This window comes from Pelmatolapia mariae, linkage group LG17 (assembly GCF_036321145.2).
Source record: "Pelmatolapia mariae isolate MD_Pm_ZW linkage group LG17, Pm_UMD_F_2, whole genome shotgun sequence".
Classification (NCBI taxonomy): domain Eukaryota; kingdom Metazoa; phylum Chordata; class Actinopteri; order Cichliformes; family Cichlidae; genus Pelmatolapia; species Pelmatolapia mariae.
The window spans coordinates 27215061-27230355 of record NC_086242.1 but is presented as its reverse complement, the minus strand read 5'-3'; the positions used below and the strand labels follow the sequence as shown (position 1 = coordinate 27230355).

General features: G+C 45.0%; 1 long non-coding RNA gene across 3 annotated transcripts in view; it reads left to right on the top strand.

The window, feature by feature from the left end:
- Positions 1-15295, top strand: part of LOC134646745 (uncharacterized) — a 37705-nt gene that overhangs the window by 1009 nt on the left and 21401 nt on the right. The window lies entirely within an intron of this gene.

Below are 15295 nucleotides of genomic sequence, written 5' to 3'. Positions count from 1 at the left end.
AAAATGTTGTGATTGTGCAGGCTCAGCATCTGCCCCCCTCTACGTTCAGCATATCCTTCTGTTCTGCAATAACAAACGCAAGAGGGGGGCACACGCTGAGAAAATAAAGTAATAAGTATAGTCCGTTGTGTGATTTCCACCACAGAAGCAGAAAAAGTGTTGAGACTCCATTATGAAAAACAAGCACTAGGTAAGGAAACACCCCCAGAATAGCGAGAAAACGTCTCCAGCTAAGATTAGTTTTCTCATTACTTGACATGTTTTTTCTCTTTTTGCATTTTTCAGCTTTTTTTGCATCTGAAATATTTAGCTTCTGATCTGTGGCTTGTTTATTGTCTGCCCATCTGTCCAGAGTTGGGTTTAACTAAACGTACAGTTTAGACTAATTCAGCAAAAAGACACTTTTGGAAAACTGTGTCCACTTCGTATGAATACAGAAAACTTCTGGTTTGTGTCTGTAAGGGGTGACCGGGTTCATTGTGATGCGTTGTTATTGTTTGGCTGGCTAAACCAGCCCTCATATAAAACATGTAAACAGACTAAATTGATATGCTGTTCTCCAGTTTTATGACAATTTGCTTGATTAGATATTGCGAAACGCAAAACATATACAATGGCATGTGGCAAAGGTAAACAGACATTCACTGGATCCTCCTGATTTCAAGATTCAGGAGTCAGAACAGAGTATGTTGTAATTTGCCTCGGGACAGTTTGGATATAATAAAATGATAAAATGAAATCAGATAACTGCTAGCAAAAACATGCACATCTCATTTCCTAAACCATATGTTCAACTCGTCTCTGTTGCAGTCTCAGCAAACTGCAATAAGAGATACTATTTGTCTCACTCAACAATCTTGTCTTGGTCTTGCATCTGCACTTTTGTCTTTCACCCTCTCTGTCTTCCTCTGCCTCGGGGAATCTGATATCCTCTGGTTATTAATCTCTTCTTTAAAGTGTCCCAGTCAACATTCCTTTGTGATACAGTTTCACAATGCAGCACATTTCAGGCCATAAATCATTAATTGGAAACACAAAGTCACTGATGGTCCTCAGTAACGCTGGCACAATGTACTTTATAATTTGCGGTTTTGTGGAGCCCAAAGGTTCTGCGCTGATTTATTTATTTCCTTCTCCCAAGAGTGATTCAAGAAGTGAATTTCCTTTCTGTCAACATGTACTGTCTTCATATTCAAGCTATGCCATCAGCAGGCACTGCACTCACTGACCACATTATGACCTGCGGATCACTTCATATAAAAACACTCATTTTACATTCTATTCATAGATCACGTTGACAGCACTGTTACTTAGTGATATGTTACTTGGCTGACTTTCAAGCCCATCACAGTGCAGTTATCCTCTAGTTTGCTTACAGGAGATCTTGTTTTCTTATCTCTTCTTATTTTCATTTTTTTTTATCAAGAAATAGTGGAAAGAATGAGATTGGCATAGATTTTGTTGGACTTTAAATGTGACCCACAAAAAACACTAGGTCAACTTGCTGTCAGCAATAATGGGATACTGGTGGAGCCCCTGCACCCAGTCTGTTTCAGCCCCCCCCCCCTCCCTTGTGATTGGCTACGTGTATATGAAGTCTAAAGTGGTCGTAATGGTAACAGGAGCATTCGGAGCTGTGACCGTACTAACTGGAAGAGCGATTCCAGCAGATTCCCAAGAGAACACCAGAAGTCTCTGTCCAGAAGCAGTCCTAGGAACAGCAAAGACAGTGCACCGAGTTTCTGAGGGTTTGTTACATTACTGAAATGATGGCCAAAATTATAAAAACAAGATATCAATTAATATAAAAAGTTCCTCTCTTGAAAAAAGAAATCTATCCCTCCATAGTCTTTTAAGAGCAACTCATTCTTAAAGGATGACTGAACAAACGACCTAAATTTACCTGAACTCTTCTGTTCCAATTTGACTCTTCATCACAGTAAAATTAGTTCAACACTTCCTCACATATTTTCGTTTTATTGTATCTTCCTATGGCATTAAGTGCATTCCAATGGGCGAAGTGAAATGAAAAAAAGAAAAAAATCAGGCATTCCTTTAAGCAGCCAAATAAGGGTCTTTCTTATCAACAGAATCCATCCCAACTTCAGAAACATCCTCAAACTGCAGCCCAAATATTTGAAGAGTTTTTGCTATGTAGTTCCACTTATTTGCACTGCTGAGCCACTTTCAATGTTAACTATTTTTTTAAGGAGTTGGGATGCTTTCCCATCAGAAGGGTGATTAACATGTAATTTGTCTGAATTATGTTGACTGTGGCTTACAGAGAAAAGGCATAAATAATGTGTACTGCCAACAGCATGTTGAGGAAAATCATTTGGTGCTCTTTAACTCAACCCGGGTGCTGACAGCAAAGACAGGCCTCGTCCATCATGGTGGAACATGTAGATGGGCTAATGAAGCCGGGATCATTTCTGCAGGCTGATAATTGCTTCTGGGCTGTTTGGGGCCTCAAATGACAAGACTGTAAAGCATGTAGTAAAATCTGGTAAACTTAGAAAAATGTAGGGATTTCTTGGTGGATCTTGGGAATCTGCTATCCCTATCATAATCAGAACTGACATTTAACATTACTGTTTAATGCTTTTAGCTGTCTTTTGACTTCAGCAAATTAAAGAAGAAGGGATGTAACCATATGTTGGATGCCAACTTGGGTGGCAGACATCTGCCTTTGTTAACCACCATCCTTGGGCCCTATTAATTTGGCTGTTTTGAGGTCAGGACTGACAGTTGAATTGTTTTCCAGAAAGTTAAAGGCCTGCAGTTGATGTTACTGTAGTCACATCAGTTAGAATTTCTCTTAATGTTCCCTGATAGTTTTTTTTTTAAGTTTTCCCACTTGCATAGACATGACTCTTCCACACAGCAACCAAAGTGACATAGGGATGTACATTCTCAGAAAGCATAGTGCTGACTTTTGAAACAATATACAAAGATAGAATGTGTGTTTTTGTTATTTCACTTGCAAATTTGTGACACAGGTTTTGCTTCTATAACATAATGGAGGCCTTTCCTAGAGACAATGGTACAGCTTTTGTTGATATCAGTCAGATGCCAAGCATGCTTTCAAAACCAGCCCTTCTTTTATTGATTGTTACAATGGGGGCTGCACTTCAGGAATGAACTCATCCTTGTATCTGTTTTCAATAAATTGATGGAATGAGCATGGCTTGACGGCCCTCTGTCACTGTCTGCGTGACATGTGCAGAGAAACATCTGGAGGCAAGAAAGAAAGACAAGAAGAGGAATGTGGGGAGTTAAAAAGGTGAAGAAAGAATAAAAAAAGATCACAAGCTCTACATTTTTTAAATCAAGGAATCTACATGTGGGAGCAAAGAGACACAAAGAAGTTAGGGTTCGCGTATGTGTTATGATGTGTTTGCGGTGAGGTCTGTGTCTTTTGTTGGGCTCTGTTGGACTAGAGTTTGGTATGCCTGGCAGCTCTCAGCAGGAGGTCCTGCCCAGCAGAAGCTCACTAATTGTACAAACAGGCAGTGTGGCACCTTGGATTGAACTTGTGCCTTGAGGCCAGGTAGAGCATGCTTTGGCATACTTTCAAGGAAAGATCAGAGTCATGTGCTCACAAGTGCTGATTGTCTTCAGGTCAGAAGTACTCCCACTGCGAGTTGGCGGAGGTAGGAGGTTGCTATGGGAAGGAGATACAAGGCTAGACAATCTTGCCTGGCACTCTCAGGTTGACCAACTCAAGTGACACTTTCCTGAGAGTGGGCCAATTCCAGGCTGCTAAGAGGATCAGTGTCCCCTTCCTGCCATGACACACATACTCAGCTAGCACTACTCAGTAATCTTCAGGATTGCTGTTCATCAGGCACCAAATTTTCAGACACTTTTCCAAGCTTTCCAAAATTAGTGGGGTTTTGCAGTATGGAATCTGCACTCAGTCTAACGAAAACAACAAAAACACAAGAAACTCTACTGGTCACAAGCAGGCAAAGGTCTGCTAGAGGAGCAAAATAGATTTGTGAGGTAAGGTATTGGAATCGGTTCTATAGAAAGGGAACATCCACACAGAGGAAAAGCATTATGACACAGTAAGTGACGTAGAGACGTGTCTAATCTTGGATCTTGGTGTAGCACAGCTTGCTCTGGGACTTCACATGCAGTCACATGACAGCTGAACAGGCAAGCTAACAAATCCATTAACAGAATCTGTGAATGGGTATTTGGGACAGAGAAACCATAATACCATTTGTGGTATTATTACAAGACCCAAATCACATAAAAGTAATAATAACACAAATCAAATTAATTTACTTAATATTTATTTTTTTATTTAACATTTTATTGATTTGAAAGTTAATTTTTTATATATGGTTTCTATATGATTTGTCATATTTTTGTCAGATTTAGTGCTCTGTTCTGATTAAATAATTATTGTAGGTGATTTGAATATCTATGTACAGGGTGGGCCATTTATATGGATACACTGTAATAACATGGGAATGGTTGGTGACATTAAAGTCCTGTTTGTGGCACATTAGTATATGTGAGGGGGCAAACTCCTCAAGATGGGTGGTGACCATGGTGTCCATTTAGAAGTCGGCCATCTTGGATACAACTTTTGTTTTTTCAATAGGAAGAGGGCCATGTGACACATCAAACTTATTGGTAATGTCACAAGAAAAACAATGGTGTGCTTGGTTTCAACGTAACTTTATTCTTTCATGCAGAGCATGGGGGTGCCTACTGGGGTCAGCGGGGGAGCTGGCCCCAGGGAGGGGTCACTTGCCCCTCCCTTTCTTCCCTCCCCATCTCCAGCTGCCTCCCTCTTCCCGCTCCACCACAATCACCCACACATGCAGGGCCTTGGGGTAGGGGTGTGTCACCAGGGTGCAGAGGAGGCATCCCCCCCCCTCTGTCCCCTTCTGGCTGCCTCTGCCTCAATTTTATCTCACAACTTAGACATTCACATTACTCACACTCTCATAACACATACATATAGGATCTTGGGGGTGGGCTCACAACACGGACTCCAAATTACCATCAGGGTGTACACCTCACCCCTGGCGTCGTTGCCCACCTCTCAATTTTAAATACACGTAGACATTGAGGGCTATCAGGAGGGGCTATGCGCTTACCTGCTGCTCTCTGGCAGGGAGCTCCATGCCCTCCTGGGTTTTAATTGCACCTTAGAACACATATACATCAACACTACATATGAGCGGGCGGAGGGAGGTTTGGAGTCTTCTCACACCCCCGGTCTCTGCGGCCTGCTGGAGCGGGGGGGCTAGGAGGAGGAGTTGGCCGTCCGACTGGGGTCTGGGGTGTGGGGCCTCCCTGCTGCTGCGGAGTCGGGGCAGTCTGCTTCTCCCCACTGCAGGGAAAAGGGTAACACCACCTGGGTCTGGGTGCAGTTTCCCCCTCCAGGGGCAAGGGTACCTAGACCCGGTTCTTAGAGTACGCTTGGGGAGTGTGATTGTGTGTACAGCGTCTCTTTATGTCTGTCTCCACGTTGGTTGAGTGTGGAGTAATTGCCTATGAGAGCATGAGGGTGGGAATGGATGTTTGTATTTGAGTGTGCCTGTATGTCTGTGTCTATATGTCAGGTTGGGTATCAGACGCCACCTCTCTGGGGACATCTCAGGCCCTCCAAGGTTTGGAGGCCTATCTCCCCCCACCACTTCCCCTGCTGGTGGCAGACGCCCTCAGACATCGATGCGTTGGTGGTTCTTTGTGTCCGGGGGTGGGCGTCCGGGTACACACCGGCTCACTCCTTGGTGGCTGCTTATCGGGGCCTGGAACCTGGGGCTCGCTCGGGCCACTTCGGGGGTGGGGTGCCCTCGGCCTCTCGGCCTGGGGCTCGGTCACTCAGGCACAGCTGGCTGCCGGCGGAGCTCACGGGCACGTCACTGCAACCCCCCCTGGCTTCTGCTCCGCGGCTGCTGAGTGATCCCTCATCTGGGACTCTCCTCAGCTCTTTCTGGGACAGTGGCGCGGCTGCCCCTCTGTTGGTCTTCCTTGGTCTCTTGTGTTCTGGGGGCCTCTGGATGTCTGGAGTTTTGATCTCCTCCATACCTGCTTCATGCCCTGGAGGATGGGACTGTGGCCCCCCACACCCTCTAGCAGATCATTACATTAAGGAACCTTTTAAATACAAGCGCGCTCATGCTCACAGGTGTACACACAGGTGATCACACACACAAACTACACCCTTTTTGGCTCCTACCTCAAAGCACACTGTGCGCTGTCGATCTTACGTGCTGCACAATAATGTTTAATATTAAGTATGTAGTGTTATATTCCCATATATCATTGTGATGTTGTTTATTCTATTACTCTCGTTTTCTTCTGCTTGTTTTCTTTTTTCTTTCTCAACAGGTGATCCAGGTGATCGATATATGTATTTTTTGTCTGCTTATTTTGTTGGTTTTTGTTTTTTGCCCTTTATCCCCGTCCCTGTTCTCCGCTGTTTTTTTTTTTTTGTTTGTTTGTTTTGTTTTTTCCCCCTCTTTCTTTCTCCCTTTTCTTTTCCCCTGTCCCGTATCTAGCAAGTAAAAAAAAAAATAAAATAAAATAAACAATAAAATTTAAATCAAATGGACCATTACGGCAAGGCTGGGATGGTCCATTTGGTAAAGTAAATCCGTTGGGCATCTTTCTTCGCCTTTAGACAATAATTCTGATGGCAAAAGAACCAAACGGGACAGGTTTAAAAAAAAAAAAAAAAAAAAAAAAAAAAAAAAAAGAAAAACAATGGTGTGCTTGGTTTCAACGTAACTTTATTCTTTCATGAGTTATTTACAAGTTTCTGACCACTTATAAAATGTGTTCAATGTGCTGCCCATTGTGTTGGATTGTCAATGCAACCCTCTTCTCCCACTCTTCACACACTGATAGCAACACCGCAGGAGAAATGCCAGCACAGGCATCCAGTATCCGTAGTTTCAGGTGCTGCACATCTCGTATCTTCACACCATAGACAATTGCCTTCAAATGACCCCAAAGATAAAAGTCTAAGGGGGTCAGATCGGGAGACCTTGGGGGCCATTCAACTGGCCCACGACGACCAATCCACTTTCCAGGAAACCGTTCATCTAGGAATGCTCGGACCTGGCACCCATAATGTGGTGGTGCACCATCTTGCTGGAAAAACTCAGGGAACATGCCAGCTTCAGTGCATAACCCTGGAGAACCCATGGGGTCAGAGCCGACCCCATTGGTTTTCTAGGGAAACCATGGGGTCAAATTTGACCCCATGGGTTCTCCAGGGATAAAGAGGGAAACACATCATCATGTAGCAATTTCAAATATCCAGTGGCCTTGAGGTTTCCATTGATGAAGAATGGACCCACTATCGTTGTACCCCATATACCACACCAAACTATCACTTTTGTTGTTCCAACAGTCTTTTTTTTCTTCTTCTTTTGCCATCAGAATTGTTGTCTAAAGGCAAAGAAAGATGCCCAACAGATTTACTTTACCAAATGGACCATCCCAGCCTTGCAGTATTGGTCTATTTGATTCACCTTTGCTTTTATTGTTTATTTTATTTTCATTTGCTGAACACGGGACAGACCTGACTGGGGAAAAGAAAAGGGAGAAAGAAAGAGGGAAAGAAAAAGAGCGGGGAAGAGGGACGGTGATAAAGGGCAAAAACCAAAAACCAACAAAACAAACAGACAAAAAATACATATATCAATCACCTGGATCACCTGTTGAGAAAGAAAAAAGAGAAAACTGTCAGGCTCAGGAGAGACTCAGGGGCAGACCGTCTCAAAAGTTCACAATTTATTTACAAACAGACACCAGGTGCAGATATATACAGGTGGGGGGGTCACAGGAAGAGGGCACAGGCACGGGAAGGGAACACACGGGCTATGTACACAATCCTCCACTGACGCTCAGGTTTAGCTCGGACTCCGGCTTTTAGCTCACCAAACGGCGGTCCTCAGGCTGGCGAGAAATCTGGCACAGGGAGGAAGAACAGGTAAGTTGCTGCACGAATGAAACTCAGAGAAAGCTCGGACTTGCAATGACACTGACGAGTGTTACACAATAATCCAGCGAAGAAGCGTTCTCAGCAGCCGCCTTAAGAAGTGAGCGTGGTGATGAGATGATTGCTTGCAGGTGTCAGAGCCAGGGGCTGGAGTCGTCATGACTCCGCCCCGGTAGAGCGCAGCGCGCGGGAGGAGAGAGAGAGACGCAACACAACAAAGAACACTTGTAGCCATACAGAGTCAGCCGAGAAGGCACAGGGACCATGACAAAAACAAGCAAAGTAAAAGAGAGCAATATAATAAACAACATCATCGCGATGATCTATGTGAATATAACAGTAAATACTAAATATTAAATATTATTGTGCAGCACGTAAGATCGACAGCGCACAGTGTGCTTTGAGGTAGCAGCCAAAAAGGGTGTAGTTTGCTTGTGTGAGCACCCATGTGTATACCTGTGAGCGTGAGCGCGTTTGTATTTAAAAAGTTCCTTCATGTAATGATCCGCTAGAGGGTGTGGGGAGCCATAGCCCCGTCCTCCAGGGCATGAAGCAGGTATGGAGGAGATCAAGGCTCCAGACATCCAGAGGCCCCAAGTGCAAAGGAGACCAAGGAAGACCAACGGAGGGGCAACCGTGCCACTATCCCGGAAAGAGCTGAGGAGAGCCCCAGATAAGGGGTCGCTCAGCAACCGCGGAGCAGAAGCCAGGAGGGGTTGCAGTGACGTGCCCGTGAGCTCCGCCGGCAGCCAGCTGTGCCAGAGTGACCGAGCCCCAGGCCGAGAGGCCAAGGGCACCCCACCCCCGAAGGAGCCCGAGCGAGCCCCAGGCTCCAGGCTCCGACAAGCAGCCACCAGGAGTGAGCCGGTGGGTACCTGGACGCCCATCCCCGGACACAAAGAACCACCAATGCACCGATGTCTGAGGGCATCTGCCACTGGCAGGGGGAGTGGTGGGGGGAGATAGGCCTCCGTACCATGGAGGGCCTGAGATGTCTCTAGAGAGGTGGCGTCTGATACCCAACCTGACATATAAACACAAACAAACAGGCACACACAGATACAAACATCCATTCCCACCCTCATGCTCTCATATGTAATTACTCAGCACTCACCCAACGTGGAGACAAACATAAATAGACACTGTACACACAATCACACTCCCCAAGCGTACTCTATACCCCAGGTCTAGGTACCCTTGCCGCTGGAGGGGGAAACTGCACTCAGACCCAGGTAGTGTTACCCTTTTCCCTGGGGTGGAGAGAAGCAGACCACCCCGACTCCGCAGCAGCAGGGAGGCCCCACATTCCAGACCCCAATCGGATGGCCAACTCCTCCTCCCAGCCCCCCCGCCCCAACAGGCAACAGAGAACGGGGGTGTGTGAAGACTCCAAACCTCCCTCCGTCCGCTCATATGTAGTGTTGATGCATGTGTGTTCTAAGGTGCATTTAAAACCCAGGGGGGCATGGAGCTACCTGCCAGAGAGCAGCAGGTAAGCGCATAGCCCCTCCTGATAGCCCTCAATGTCTACGTGTATTTAAAATTGAGAGGTGGGCAACGACGCCAGGGGTGAGGTTGTACACCCTGATGGTCTTCTGGATGACGTGTAGCGTGCCCACCCCCAAGGTCCTATATGTATGTGTTATGAGAGTGTGAGTAATGTGAATGTCTAAGTTGTGGGATAAAATTGAGGCACAGGCAGCCAGAAGGGGACAGAGGGGGGGATGCCTCCCCTGCACCCTGGTGACACACCCTTACCCCAAGGCCCTGCATGTGTGGGTGATTGTGGTGGAGCGGGAAGAGGGAGGCAGCTGGAGATGGGGAGGGAAGGAAGGGAGGGGCAAGTGGCCCCTCCCTGGGGCCAGCTCCCCCGCTAAACCCAGTAGGCACCCCAACACTCTGCAACCCACCAGGCAAAGGGGGCCCAGGCCCATCTGGACCAGGGCCCAGTTCAGCAGCGCCGCCCGGCCCCACAGAGCCCAGGGCAGCCCACCCGACCCCACCACAGAGAAAACTGCACCCACCCCGTCATCCACTTATCTTCCAGACTACACAAGACAATAGACACCCAGGCTGAGTTCTTCCTCCACCTCTCCTATATCTCTCCGCACCTGCAGAGTCAGTTCCTGGAGAGAGGAGACCTCCTGCAAGATGTAACAGCCTCCCCCGCCAGTTGAAGAGCCCCCCAGGTGGCTCGATGCACCGGCGGCACCCTGCGCCAGGGCTGAGCCCCCATACACCCACCCGCCCACAACCCTGGCGACACACCAACCAGGACCCAAGCCCCCAACGCCCAGCCAGAGCCCCAGCCCGGAGACGGAGCACCCCCAGAACCCCCCGCTTGCCCCGGACCCACCCAGGGACAGCCAGGCTCCCAGGTCAGTAACCCACGTCCGTCAGCACAGACCCTCCCCTAGCCCCGCTGCACGCAGCCACGAGGAAACCATCACCTAAGAGCCAACAGAGCCCTTAACAGGCCATGACCGCAACCCCGGGTTGAGCCCTCCAAGGAAGACGCTTCTGTTCCAACAGTCTTGGAGGGATCCATCCAATGTGGGTTAGTGTCAGACCAATAGCAGTGGTTTTGTTTGTTAACTTCACCATTCACATAAAAGTTTGCCTCATCACTGAACAAAATCTTCTGCGTGAACTGAGGGTCCTGTTCCAATTTTTGTTTTGCCCATTCTGCAAATTCTGTGCGCCGATCTGGGTCATCCTCGTTGAGATGCTGCAGTAGCTGGAGTTTGTAAGGGTGCCATTTGTGAGTAGCTAATATCCGCTGAAGGATGTTCGACTAATGCCACTCTCCAGTGACATGCGGCGAGTGCTATGCTGTGGGCTCTTGCTGAATGAAGCTAGGACAGCCACTGATGTTTCTTCATTAGTGACAGTTTTCTTGCGTCCACATTTTGGCAAATCCAACACTGAACCAGTTTCATGAAACTTAGCAAGCAGTTTGCTAACTGTAGCATGGGAGGTGGGTGGTCTCGTAGAGTGTCTTGCATTGAAATCTGCTGTAATGACCCGGTTACTGCGTTCACCAGATATCAACACAATTTCGATCCGCTCCTCATGTGTTAACCTCTTCGACATGTCAATGGCTGTGAACAAAGAGAAACTTGTAAATAACTCATGAAAGAATAAAGTTACGTTGAAACCAAGCACACCATTGTTTTTCTTGTGACATTACCAATAAGTTTGATGTGTCACATGGCCCTCTTCCTATTGAAAAAACAAAAGTTGTATCCAAGATGGCCGACTTCTAAATGGACACCATGGTCACCACCCATCTTGAGGAGTTTGCCCCCTCACATATACTAATGTGCCACAAACAGGACTTTAATGTCACCAACCATTCCCATGTTATTACGGTGTATCCATATAAATGGCCCACCCTGTATATGTTGAAAATAACACCTTCAACATTTAATTCATTATTAGACTCAATTGGCTTCTCTCAAAATCTCATTCATTGTTTAAATCACACTCACACACACACACGTATGACATACAAACTGAACATGTAACAGTTTTTCCTGAAAACCGTCTTTTGTCTGATCGTTTTTTGATAATATAATAATGATGCTACAATATAATTTCTGGGAGTGTTTTAAGTGTGAGGAAGTGATTCCTCCACTGTGCTCTTCTTCAATGCCATGTGCCAGCACAGTGCAGAGCAGCTACCTTCACTCTCCTCTCATAGAGGTTGATTATCTGATTAATAGTGTTACATCCATACTGTGTGTATGTCCTTTTTCTCTGAAAAAGGAAGCCCCAAATGCTTGACTCCCTGTTAGAACTCACAAACACACCTTAAAGCCGATAACACGTTAGCTGGAGAGGAAATGGACATCTCTCTATTTATCACTGAACAGGAAACTGAAACAACCTTAGATTTCTTTTCAAAAGAGCTGAACACAGCCTTGTGAATAAAATCTTAACCATTAGAGAAAAAAAAAAGTTACTCACAGCCATCCCACAGACATGTCATTAATGCCATTTGCAAACGTATGGTTTGTTTAAAGAGTTCAGTCAGGGTTAAGAATGCACCATAGCACAGAAACAGCTATGATGCATGACCTATGGTGAAGGTTACAAATAATCTTCTTATAGCATCTGACAGTGGACTCATCTCTGTGCTTGTCCTGCTTTACCTCAGTGACACGTTCAACGCTGTTGACCACAATTTTTTATTACAGGGATTAGAGTATTTTAAATTATACGTGCTTCCATTAGCAGATATTATTTGAAAATGGTGCATACATGTAATTGCTATGTAGATGATAAAGCTACTTTCCTCTCTTTTCTCAACAGGTTGCTCCAAATGTTTGATTTGGCAGAGTTTTGTTCTTTCTGAGACGACCACAAAAGGGATTTATGTTCATGGCTAGAATGACCCACCAACTTTTCACTTGCTAAGTAAATGTGTTAACCACTACACTATTGAGGCTCACTACTATTACACTTCGTTCTCAAACTGCTGGCATACTTGTGGTTCCTAGGATATTAAAGTAAAACGGGAGGCAGAACCTTCAGCTTTCTGGTCCCTCTTTTATGGAACCTGCTCCCAATTTGGATTCAGGACTCTACTTTTAAGATTAGGCTTTTATGAAGCTTATAGTGAAGGCTTGTAGGTGACCCTGAACCCCTAGTTATGCTGCTATTGACCTAGGCTGCTTGGGTACTTTTGATTATGCACTGTTTCTTCTTCGATCATCTCTTTTCACTCTCTGTGTGCTTATACAACACTGATGTACTTAATCATTAACAATTATTAAATTCTGGCTGTCTCTCCTATTGTTTACCTTTTATCCTGTCTCTCTCTGCTTTCTGCTCTTTCAGCAGATGGCTGCCCCTCTCTGAGCATGGTTTTATTCTGCCTGACGTTGTGTGGGAAATTTGATCAAACCTTATTAACATTTTTTAACATGAAATGTACAGTATTTCAAAAACTGACGATCTACTGGAGTTTTCCCACACAACCCATCATGGTCCCCAGGTCTGTTTCACTCCTTTTGCTTTTATTCTCTCTCTCTTTCCTTTGTATGTGTGTGTGTGTGTGTGAGAGAGAGAGTAAATTGACTCTACTTACACACCCTCCTGGAGGGTGGGGACTCCCTGCCCCCCTGGTTCATACCTGTCAGCAATTATTCAACTGGGTACAATCAGTTGTTTCCATCTGTCTTAGGGTGTACCCTAAGACAGGGGGGGCTGTCTTAGGGTACACCCTGGATAGGTCACCAGGGTTTAAAGCTGAAGAATTCCCTTGTTTGACAGCAGTCCGATCAGACACCACTACCTGTGGTTTGGCTTCTTTGTGCTGTGTTTTGCCTTGTCAATGTCAAATTGATTTCAGATGAGACTGGCCAGACACTCTTGAACTGATGGAAAGGCAACAGTAACTCAAATAACCACTCGTTACATCTAATTTATTAAGAAGAGCATCTCTGGACACATCCTGTTGCACATGGGCTACAGCAGCAGAAGACCACATTGGATGCTGCTCCTGTTAGCTAAGAACAAAAAAGAGGCTACAATTTGCACGAGATTACCAAAATAGGAAGATAAAAGATTAGAAAAGTTCTTTATGCACTGATGAGTCTGAATTCTGCTGTGACATTAACATGGTAGTGTCAGAATATGTTGCAAGGAACATGAAAGCATGGATCCATCTTGCCATATATCGACTGTTCACGCTGGTGGTGGTGTAATGATGAAGGCAAAAGTTGGTCCAACCTCGTACTAACTAGCAAGGTTTATCTAACAAAGTCGCCAGTATGTGTTCAGCCTATAGTGCATGCTGTTTCAAAAAGCAACAATGTTTGCAGACGCTTCTTCTTCAACCATTAAGAACTTCAAATTTTCTGAAACTTTCACACGTTACATTTCATGTAAAGTGTTATTCATTTTGGCATTAAAGGTAAAGCACCATTTGGTGTTTCAAACAGTTGAATTCTATTAAAAGGAGTGACTGTTTACCGAACCCAAGCTGGATCAGCAATCACCTGGTGGATGTTACACAGAGATGTGTTAATCTTAAGCTCAATTTAAATTAAAAGGGTTAATGAGGACAAACAGACAAAGACTTGACGTTGACCATAAGATGAATAGACTTCACCATGTAAGATCTCACAGAGGTAAAGTCTTGAGACTTGCACAAAAACATTGCAGTGACTCAAGTTTTAATCCAGAGAAAACACTAAAACTGTCAGTGAAGAATTGTGACTTGACTTTGACTCACCCTAAAAAGGCTTTAAATACAAGTGTGGAAACAGGCATCTCAACATCAGTATGCTTTTTGCAATTTGGGACGACCTTTTAACATGTTATTATTGGGAGCTAATGACAAGTAAAGAGAAAATTAAGGTTCTGTGGCAGTGTGTTGGCAGTCCATGGGCAGCTACAGACGACCCATCTACCTGCAGGGAGTGTCTGTTGTCAGGTGGGGGCAGTGTAAAAAATATGTAGTAAAACTAGTCTGGGGGCTACTCATCTTTGTGATGTTGTTGGCCCGAAAAACAAGTTCCAACATACCAAGTGTTAAAAAAAATGGAAAGTGTCTGCTGCAGCCACTGTCTGTACCTTTCACTCTATTTTTAATCTTTGATCTTTATTTTGTGCTTCACCTATTGCTAAAGAACTCTGATGTGGCAAAGTTTCTAATGTTACTATATGGTATCACCAGCTAGCTCTTATTGGCAGTAGTTCCCAAATTTTGTTTGACGCTCATTTCAGCCAAATCTGAACGAGACATGTAGTTTGATTTGCAGTTTTGTGCTGGCATGACTGCTTAAACTTTAAAAAAAAATATGCAAGGATTTAGGATGTCATGTTCAGGTTTGCTGGCTTAGAAATTTTACCTTGGAGGAGTAAATTTGTGACCTCTGGATGTTGCTCTATTCACATTATGCAATGTGCGTGTTGGGATTTCGGACGATTGCATGGGTGCACATTTGCAATGGGTGTGTGTGTGTTGTTAAGTTATGCTCCATCTATTTATTCCTGCTCTGTCCATTCTGCTGCTATAACAATCTGAATTTCCCAACTGTGGGAATAAAGTTCATCTTATCCTAAATATTAAGAAGGTTATGGATTTCAAATTAAAAGACCTCTTAAAAAAACCTCTGTTACTGATAAAATGTTACTGCTCCAGAGTGTGCTGTCAAAAACATCAGAGTGTAGGCCATTATGTATGAGTGTAACACTTTGTATTTTGACACACAGTGGGGCCTGGCCTGACACTGAGCAGGTGTGTGTTTGAATCGGGTAAAAGGCAGCATGTTCTTCGCACCAGCTGCAGAGCGGATCTGTCTGAACCCT